This window comes from Tachyglossus aculeatus, chromosome 18 (genome assembly GCF_015852505.1).
Source record: "Tachyglossus aculeatus isolate mTacAcu1 chromosome 18, mTacAcu1.pri, whole genome shotgun sequence".
In the NCBI taxonomy this organism is placed as follows: domain Eukaryota; kingdom Metazoa; phylum Chordata; class Mammalia; order Monotremata; family Tachyglossidae; genus Tachyglossus; species Tachyglossus aculeatus.
The window spans coordinates 21,603,210-21,614,459 of NC_052083.1; the positions used below are offsets into that span (position 1 = coordinate 21,603,210).

Consider the following 11,250-nt stretch of genomic DNA (forward strand, 5'->3'; position numbering starts at 1 on the left):
TTCGTACCCATGATCTCTGACTCCAAAGCCCATGCTCTTTCCACTGAGCCACGCTGCTTCCCTTAAGTGCTTATAGACAGCACTTAACAAATACCATAATGGTAAAAAATGAATACATAAATGAATAATAGACATGAACAAATCACTTAAATGTCACTTAAACTGTGCCTTAGTTTCCACCTCTGTAGAATAGTGATTAAATCCTACTTCTTTTTACTTACACTTTGAGGCCCTTGGAACAGAGACTGTGTTCAGACTGAATATTTCTATCTATCCTGGTGCTTAATACAGTGCTTGGCACCTCATAGGTGCTTAACAATTTATTATTAATAATAAATAATAATAAATAATAATAAATAATAATAAATAATAATAATTTTATTTGTTCATACAATGCCACTCAACCCTCCAATGCTATCTTACCCTAACATTCACTCTCTAATCCTCCCCAGCCGTCTTTCAAGAAAGCCACTTTTTTCTTGTTTTGACATTGGACTTCTGGGTGATTATAGAATTGTCAAATGATGAGCTATCCCTTGCTATTGGTAGTAAAATCAGGCATCTCTAATGTACACTACCTGGGGAGACAGTGTATTCAGTTACTTTCATACACATCGATGTTGACTTTGCAGGGAACATATTTGTGTTTGGTTTTATCTCTTGGGGCTGGGGCACCGGGAGGATCCAATCTCCTCTATAGGTTAAAATGATACAAGCTCACACTCAAACAAGTGAGAAAACCCCATAAAGACACACACATCCATTATGAGTAAACACTTCCTTATTCTCTTAGGAATCATTATGGTATTTTACTCTAAGCTTTTCCAATTTAATGCTCGAAATATTGTTTCATGGAAACAAATTTATTTGAACTGAAACATGTATTCGATAGAACTTAATACTGGAAGTTCCAGTTATTTGTAACTTCTTGGTTCACTCTAGATTATGAGAACAAAAACAGTATGGGGAATGGGGTGGATAAGTTTAGGATACCTAAGGCCTATCCATGATTTCTATTTCCCTGAACCTGGTAACAAGAGTAGTAACAAACTGTGGTGTTTTATGTATTTTTGCCATCTTCTTCTGATGCACTTCCTGTCGTAAATTGGAAAGAATTGCTTCAAAAATGACACAGGGTGCAAGTCGTAGATGAGTGAGGAGTCATAAGACTCTCAAGCTGCCCCTAGACTGGAAAAGTTGACAGAGAGTTGAACAGCAACTGGTGATTTTCATCAATGCCATTAAAGAGGCAATCTGGATAATGCAGACCCAAAATGATGCTTTTTTCATTAAACCATTGATTTTGACCTGAAATAACTGAATCATTGCTCTACCCTTAGCTTCTACAGCTAGTTAAAGAAGACAAAACAGGTCTGGGAGTCCTGAAAACTGGGTTCTAATCCTGACACCTTCACTGCCTGCAGTGTGACTTTGGGCAACTCATGTAACTTCTCTGATTTTCAGTTTCCTCGAATGTAAAATGGGGATTAAATACCTGCTATCCCTCCCCCTTAGACTGAGAAGCAGCATTGCTCAGTGGAAAGAGCACGGGCTTTGGAGTCAGAGGTCAAGGGTTCAAATCCCAGATCCAACAATTGCCAGCTGTGTGACTTTGGGCAAGCCACTTAACCTCTGTGCCTCAGTTACCTCATCTGGAAAATGGGGATTAAGACTGTGAGGCCCCCCATGGGACAGCCTGATCACCTTGTAACCTCCCCAGCGCTTAGAACAGGGCTTTTCACATAGTAAGTGCTTAATAAATGCCATTATTATTATTATTATTATCATTATTATCATTGTGAGGTCCACGTAGGGCAGGGAAGGTGTTTATTCTGTTGATCTTGTATACCCTAGAGCTTATTACAATGTTTGGTTCAGAGTAAGTGCTTAATAAATAGCAGGATTACAATTATTATTAGCTCTAAGGAAACCTTTAAAGCCAGTCACACAGGCAAAAGGCAAATAAAGTTGTACTCTCTTTGACCACTAGACGGGGCAATAGACTGATCTCAGGAAAGATCTCACAGAGAAATATTAGCAACTGGACTCACACTAAATCATATACATTCTCTAAACTGTAAGCTCTTTGTGGGCTGGAAATGTGAATACCAACTATTTTGTGTGGTACTCTTCCAAGTTCTTAGTACAGTGCTCTGCACGCAATAGGCACTCAATAAATAGTACTGATTGATATGCTTTTACGAGTAGATCCCCTGGCATGATTAAATAAAACCGTGCCTAGTATTAGGACTTTGCACATTGAACATTCATTGAATACTGATTCATTTTCTGTTGTACTATACATTATTCATACTTAAAATAACCTGTGCATTCTCTCCCAGTGCTTAGGAGAGTGGTCTGTACATGGTAAATGCTTAATAAATCAGGTTTCAAGCACTCAATCACTTTGCCCCCACATATGTCACCTCTCTGCTCTCCTACTACAACACAGCCCATACACTTCTCCCCTCTAATGCTGACCTACTTAGCTCAGTTTTGGTTGTCCCAATCCCGAGCTCTCATCTACATCCTACCTCTGGTCTGGCGCTCCCTTGCTCTTCGTATTTGACAGTAACTCTCTCCAACTTCAAAGCTTTATTGAAGGCACATCTCCTCCAAGAAGCCTTCCCCGACTAGGCCTTCTTTTCAGTTTCTTCCCCTGTCTTAGGCATCACCCTGACCTGCTCCCTTTATCCACCCCCCCTCCCAGCCCCACAGTACTTATGTACATGCCCATAATTCACTTATTTATATTAATGTTTGTCAACCCCTTTAGACTGTAAGCTCATTGTGGACGGAGAATGTGTCTGTTATAGTGTTTTATTGTACTCTCCCAAACACTTATCTTAGTGCTCTGTACACAGTTAGCGCTCAATAAATATGACATTGATTGAAATAAATACTACTGCTACTACTACCGCAGAAACACGTGTGGAAGAACAGAAGTAATAAAAAATCTGTTCATTCATTAAAGGGGATCCCATCTATAGATACAGTTCCTATTGGGAGGCAGGGTGGCTCAGTAGAGGAGGCATTGGAAAGAGCATGGGACAGGGAGTTAGGAAAATCAGGTTTAAATCTCAATGCTGCCACTTGCCTGCTTTATCATCTTGGGCAAAACACTTGGGCAAATTTCTCTGTGCCTGCGTTTCCCTATCAGTTGAAGGGGTTTATGATTCCTATTGTCCCTCCTTCTTAGGCAATAACTCCCCTGTCAAGTACGATTATTTTATATGTACTCCAATGCTTGGCTCGTGTAATAAAACCATCATTATCATTGTTTTTATTGTGATTAATAATAATAATCAACCAATTATGGAAGTAAAAAAGAAATCATCAACCAATTAAGAAAGGTAAAATGGAAATTAAAATGTTAAGTGAACTCTGCAAGGTGTCCTTTATTCAGAAAGTCTCTCAGGTCAGATAATTTTCTTCAGGGCCAGGGACTTAGAAATTTTTTTTGTCTAATGAGGTAATCATAATAATAACAGTGATAATGATGGTATTTATTACATGAACCAAGAATTGGGGTAGGTATAATATAATCATAACAGACGTAGTTCCACAACCTAATTCTAACCAGCAATTGCTGCCTGACCACTTAGCAGTGGGGCTTAGCAGAAAGAGTACGGGCTTGGGAGTCAGACATTATGGGTTCTAAACCTGGCTCCGCCACTTGTCAGCTGTGTGACTTTGGGCAAGTCACTTAACTTCTCTGTGTATCAGTTACCTCATCTGTCAAATGGAGATTAAGACTGTGAGCCCCAAATGAGATAAACTGATTAGCTTGTATCTACCCCAGCGCTTAGAACAGAGCTTGGCACATAGTAAACACTTAACAAATACCATTATTATTATTATTATTATTAAGAAATGAAAGATTTTTATTCTAATGAGAAGAATTCCATTCACTCAGGGAAAGGGTAGGAGGTTAGGAAGAGAAGAAGGGGGAGGTGAAAAGATGAGTCAATCAATATATCTTATGGTTTGCTTAGTTGACATAACATATTCAGGTAGAAAGCAATTACTTGGGCAAGATTTGTGGTGAAAATTCCAAGCTTCATCATAAGCAATTCGATCCAAACCAACTTACTGAGTTCCTAATGTGTTCATGTCCTTGCTTCATCAGATACAGTCAGGAAAGTAGAATTTTTATTTTTATACATATTTGGGCATGGATGCAAGCTCTTTGTGGTCAGGAAATGTAATAATAATAATAGTGATATTTGTTAAGCACTTACTATGTGCTAAGCAGTCTACTAAGCGCTGGGGTGGCTACGAGCAAATCGGGTTGGTCACAGTCCCTGTCTAATGTGGGGCTCACAGTCTCAATCCTCATTTTATAGATGAGGTAACTGAGGCACAGAGAGGTGAAATGACTTGCCAAAGGTCACACAGCAGAGAAGTGGTGGTGCTGGGATTAGAACCCATGACATTCTGAGTTCCAGGTCTGAGTTCTGCCCCCTATACCATGCTGCTTCTCTGTCGACCAAAGTGTCTACCAATTCTGTTATACTGTTACGTTGTACACTCCCAAGTGCTTAGGACAGTAAATACAATTGGTTGATTGAATAGTCTTGGGATATAGGTTAGGTGTACGGTTTGAGGTCCAGTAACTCTGCAGAGCCTTAACCTTCACCCAGGAAGCTTCACATACAGCCAAAGAGTCCCATCACTGGCACAGAGTTTAATCTGCCATGATTAGAAAATGAAACCACACTAGATGCATTTACATAGAATACGACACAGTCTGCATATTCTTCCTTGACACACGTTTTCACTCTGCATTTTAGCTAGAATATGACAGGAGAATTTGGTAACAATCTTCTGACAAAGTGTTTCTGACAGAAACCAGTGCAATACAGTGTTAGAATAAACAGTTTTACACACAAAGGCATGGGGTTGGAAACAGGGTGAGTACCACAACGCAACTTTTGCTTAACCGGAAATTTGAAAAGAATGTCATCCCAGTGCATTTAATTTTAAAATGTTAAATTCCACTGCTACAAATTTAATAACCAGTACTTTCAAGGAACATGGAAAAATAAGAGTTTACTGATTTATAATATCACTGCTGACCATGTTAATTCACCCCAAAACTTCACTCTCTATCACTTTTCTCAAGGCCTCCTTCACATCCCTGTTACACAGGCTTTAGAACAGGGAGTTGAACCTGGGAATGATGAGACCATAAAACACAGAGGCTGCTTTGTCATAAGGCAAGGCATGATTTGTATATGGCTGTTGAAAGTACATAGAGAAGAGGGTCCCATAAAACAAAGCAATGACGGTCAGGTGGGTTACACAAGTAGAAAAAAGCCTTGCACCTTTCCTCTCCTGAAGGGAATTTCAGGACCACAAACAACAAAGATGCAACAGTAGGAGAGAAAGACCACCAGCAGAGAGCTGACAAGATTCAATGCGGAAATAACAAATAATATTGGATTCGCCCAAGAGCTTAGCACTGTGTTCTGCACACAGTAAGTGCTCAATGAATATGATTGATTGATTAACTCAATGTCTTTCTGTGAAATGTGTTCTTTCCTGCCTAGATAAAAATTAAGGTTGGATATAATTGCATGAGACATGACTACTAGTCTTAATACAATATACATGGAATTATGGTTTCAAAGTCAACAGCCATATTAATGCAAATCATGCTAGTCAGTATGAATGGGGGGGATACTAGTATCTGTGAGTAACAGACATAATTCACCCTCCATCAGTAATTCACAATGGACTGTACAAAAATGGGCAAATGTATCCTTTTCCATTTTATTTATTTTTCTAAAATCCATCTTTTCCAATAACAGTTACAACATCATGAGATAAATGGCCGATGGAAATGACACTGCAGTATCAGCGTTCATTATTTTGGGATTAACAGAAAATTTCATCCTCCATATCTTCCTCTTCATGTTCTTTCTAGTGGTTTATGTTGTCACTGTACTGGGCAATTTCAGCATTATCATATTATTCAGGGTAAGTTACCAACTTCATACATAAGTGTACCGTTTTCTGAGCCATTTGGCTTTCACTGACTTTTGGTATTCATCAACTGTCACACCAAAGATGCTCCAGGGCTTCTTTGTGGAGAGATTATAGTCTGGCTTTGCTACCCAGCTCTGTTCTGTGTTTGTCTTTGGGACCTCAGAGAGCCTCTTGCTGGCTATAATGGCATATTACCATTATGTGGCCATCTATAATCCTCTGCTCTATGCCATCTCCATGTCCAATGAGGTCTGTGTCCAGGTCATAGCTGCTTCCTATTTGGGGGGCTATTTGAATATCATGCTATTTACTTCTTTTGTATTTAGAATTTTGTAGACCCAATGAAATCAATCATTTCTTTTGTGATGTTCCTGTCTTAATAGAACTTTCCTGCTCTGACATTCATCTGGTACAAATTGTTTCTTCCATCTCTGCTGCCATCATTATATTGAGCACCATTCTAACCATAGTCATCTCCTATGTATAAATCTTAATTACTATCATGAGGCTCCAGGCAAGCGACAGGAGACAGAAAGCTTTCTCTACCTGCACCTCCTACCTGATGGCCAGTATTCTATATTGTGGAACCCTCACATTCACTTACAAGAAACCCAGTTCCAGCCTCTTTTTGGAGCAGATTTAAGTTGTGTCTCTGTTCTACACAGTAGTAGTCACCATGCTGAACCCTCTAATCTACACTCTGAGGAACAAAGATGTGAAGGGGGTAGTGATTAAGATAATAGGTAAAAACGTTTGTTCTTTGTAATATTGGATAATAACCTTTTGATAATGAAACTGGGTTAGTATGCATTGTGTGACATTTTGAAATTTTGTGTCTGTTTTCAACCAATAAATCGCTTTTATGAGTTGTGGAGGGTAGGGAAAGTGTCTACCAACTATGTTCAGTCAATCAGTCAATAGTATATATTGAGCTGTTAATGTGTGCAGGGCACTATACTAAGGGCTTGGGAGAGTACAGCACAACATTATAACAGACAAATTCCCTTATGACAAGCTTAGAGTCTAAAGAGGGAGAAAGGCATTAATATAAATAAGCAAATTAAGGGTATGTAACAGCACTTAAAACAATGCTTAGCACATAGTAAGCGCTTAACAAATACCATCACTATTATTATTATAAGTGCTGTGGGGTGGGGTGAATAAATAGAAAAACAATTCAGGGTGATGCAGGCAGAAGTGGGAAAAAAAGTAAGGGATCAGTCAGGGAAGATCTCTTGGACGAGATGGCCTTCAATAAGGCTTTGAAGTGAGGGGAGAGTATTTTTGCTTTGGATATGAAAAGGGAGAGTGTTCCAAGCCAGAGGCAGGACATGGGAAAAGAGTTGGTAGTGATGTAGATGAGATGGAGGTACACTGAGTAGGTGGGCATTAGAGGAGGAAGGTGTGCAGGCTGGTCAACATAGGAGAGCAGTGAGAAGAGGTAGAAGGGGGCAAGGTGACTGAATGTTTTAAAGCCGATGGTAAGGAGTTTCTGTTTGATGCAGAGGTGGATAAGCAACAACTGGAGGTTCTGCCCCAGTGTAGTACAATTAGTACAATTTCTGGTACATAGTGAGAACTTAACAAATATCATTAAAACAATACTGATATTCTGATCTGTGTTAAGGCAATACTTCACTCAACTCAGTGTTCTGTTCCCCACAGGGACACCAGGATTCTTGGAGGATTCATGGGAAAGTGGTCCCCCTTAACTAAAGAGCCTAGGAGTATACCATCCAGTATTCATAACTTTCATCGCTAAAAACCCATTTTGCTACACTTTACCATGCATTATCCAACCCCCTCTCCAACCCACTGATATTTTTGGCCTACATAAATTTCTATAATAATTAATTTCTCATTTTCACTATCCTTTTGTTCATTGTGAATGCCTTACTTTGATATTTAATGTCTTGTTATCATGGAATTTAGTAAACAACACATTTGTTTCTTTCCTGCCCAAATCCTGCATATTTCAGTAAACTTGAATCGTATTCGTACCCAATCTTTTTCTAAACAGGAGTCCTATTACTTTCCATTTATTCTCAAGCAGATCAATCAATCAATCAGTGGTATTTACTGCGCACTTACTGTGCACAAGCATTGTATTATGTGCTTGAGAGAGGATGATATGAAGGATGGTTATAATAATAATAATAATAATAATAATGGTATTTGTTAAGTGCTTATTATGTTCCAAGCACTGTTCTAAGCACTGGGGTAGAAAAAAGGTAATCAGATCATCCCACGTGGTGCTCACAGGCTTCCTCCCCATTTTGCAGAGGAGGTATCTGAGGCACAGAGAAGTTAAGTGACTTACCCAAAGTCACACAGCTGACAGTGACAGAGGTGGGATTAGAACCCATGACTTCTAACTCCCCAGTCTGTACTCTTTCCAACAGGCCACGCTGCTTCTTCATGGTAGACCTGGTACCTGCCTAGGGTGACCTTCAGTTACTTCCCCATCCTACCCACAGCCATCACCTCAGTTGCTCTTCTCTGTCCTATCTCCAGGTGCTTTATATTGTTTCTAAAGTATGGCAAGCAGGACTGCCCACAGATTTCCAAGTGCAGGCAAATCCTGCTTTTACACAGGAGCAAAACTCATTCATCTCTTGCATTTTGAATCTCCTTTTTGAAACCTGGTCCTTGTTTATCTTTTTTTTTTTTTGGCTGCTGCTGTATACCATATTAATGATTTAATGCATGCAACTATCATATCTCTAAGAGATCCCCGTTGAAAGACTCCCACACTGTGTCTAACTGCCCCTTTAACACTGCCTAACCTGCTTGCCATTCCTCAGTCCCCTATCCTCAAAAGCCCTGCCCCCCGTTAAAAGGAAATGGTGGCACTGATAGATGAGGTTGATTCTGTTTATAGTCATTCTTCAATCTACAGAAACCATTTCATTAACAGCCCCCCTCCCCCACCAGGTTCTCTAGCCTACCTTCCCATACATTCATTTAGGTAATAGAGGCTAATCCCGTGGAGCTGGTTCTCAAAACTATAGCAACCAAGAATTCCCTTAATAAGAGCCAGGAGAAAAGAGAGAATTATTTGTTTTTCTCTCCTGCACCCCTCTAAAAGAACTCTGGGGTCTTGGTTCCACCCAGGACCACTCCTTACTACGGTAAAAAGTATGGGATAGTACAAAATGGTAATTGATCAGGTCCTTTGCTTCCTGGATAATGTGGTTTCCCCTTTCCACCTCAACGAATCCCTTGCCCACTTTCAACAGGACTGTTGGCTGAATATTTTGAAAACACAGCTAGCACCAAAGACTGAATTTATTGCACAATCTAACAGATGTGAAGAAGACTGATATTCACTGATAGGCTTGGCTATCCCTTACACACTCACACACATAGTCCTTTTTCAGGCCATCACAACTGTTGTTGGCTGTGCCAGTCAGAACCATCAAAAAGAGTTATTTTTAAGAATTGCAATGCACCAGCCTTGTCTAGCAGCTTTCAACTTTTCTGCTTTCGTTGGATGCTTTTCGTACATTCGTTAATTATTTCATTTGCTTCAATTGCTTTCCGTTGTCCAATACTGCTAAGCAAACCACAACTGGGTATCTTACTTTCATCCGTTCTTCACATATGTTCCTCCTGGAAAAGTTGTGTTAAGATGAACATTGCTTCAAATCTTGGAAACTGACTTCACATCAGGGCATCACTGCTGGCCATCCCACTTTTTTAATGGTGCATATTAAGAGCTTACTATGTGCCAGGCTCTGTACTAAGCAAAAGCTTGCTCAGGTTGGACCCAATCCATGTCTCACATGGAGCTCACAGTCTCAAATCCCCATTTTACAGATGAAGTGTCTGAGGCAGAGACAAGTGAAGTGACTTGCACAAGGTCACAAGTGCAGAGTCAAAACCAGAACACAGGTCCTTCTGATTCCCAGACCCAACCTATATCCACTAGGCCACACTGCTTCTGTCAACGTTGGGCTGTTTTCCCTATCGTGCTACTCTTTTCCCTTTCCATAATGCATTTTAATGTCTGTCTCCCCCTGTATGTTGTAAGCTTCTTGTGGATCAAATCCACCAACTGTGTTGTATTGAATTATACTTCCTAAGCATAAAGAACAGTGCTCTATATTCGGTAAGTGCTTAATAAATACCACTGATTGATTGATTGATTGATTGATTGATTGAATGAGTGTTCATGGGATCTTGGACTCCAGGACAAAAGAATCCAGAGAGAAGCAGTGTGGCTTAATGGATAGAGCACAGGCCTGAAAGCCAGAACGACCTGGGACCTAATCCTGGCTCTGGCACTTGTCCTCTGTGTGTTTTTGGACAAGTCACTTTGCTTCTCTGGGCCTTAGTGACCGCATCTGTAAAATGGGGGTAAAGAGCGTGAGCCCTATGTTTTGACAGAAACTGTTTCCAAGCTGTCCACCACCCCAGTGTGTAAACAGTGCTTGGCACATAGTATACCCTTAAAAGTTCCATAATAATAACTACTATACCACAGACCCAGCACTCAATGAGCACTAAGCCCACAAGGCTGTTTCAGGGAGTAACTGTTGTGGTAGCTCACCACAGAATTGAAATCATAGGACAAAAATTCTGCCACATCCATTTGATGGATCTTATTATTAATAACAATAATGATCATGATAAATTGTGATATTTATTATGTGCTTCTTTTGTGTCAAACACTGTACTAAGAGCAGGGGAAGATACAAGACCATAAATTACTGCAAGGAGAGAGGGTGTTCCTTTTCATTGCCCATTTCAGGTTTGAAGCCTCAGAAAAGCAATTTTGAGGACAATGCTAGCAAAGATTCTGAACTTCAAGCAGTCAATAGTTATGGGTGTGTTCTGCTTTTAATGAGGTGCCATGGGTGGGAAGGATTCTGCATCTTAGACATTTCTTGCTGCACAGGAATCCCTTACCCCCTACTGAAAAATTATCTTGGGAAATGATGGAAAATGTATACAGAGTCCCCAGCAGAGATCTATTCATATGAAGGCTCATCATCATCATCAATCATATTTATTGAGCGCTTACTGTGTGCAGAGCACTGTACTAAGCGCTTGGGAAGTACAAGTTGGCAGCATATAGAGACAGTCCCTACCCAACAGTGGGCTCACAGTCTAAAGCGGCTCATGAGATAAGGATTTAAAGCAACATACTTTGGTGGGCAGCCCAGTTTGCCACTCCTGCCCTTTCCAGGATGAACCCATCAAACTTAGGCATAGACTTTAGCTGGTGGTGTCAATCCTTCCCCCAGGCAAGGGGAA

General features: G+C 40.2%; 1 pseudogene; it reads left to right on the forward strand.

Annotated features, from left to right (window-relative positions):
• The first annotated feature begins 5,832 nt into the window (after positions 1-5,832).
• LOC119940044 lies at positions 5,833-6,757 on the forward strand (annotated as a pseudogene).
• The last annotated feature ends 4,493 nt before the right edge of the window (positions 6,758-11,250 follow it).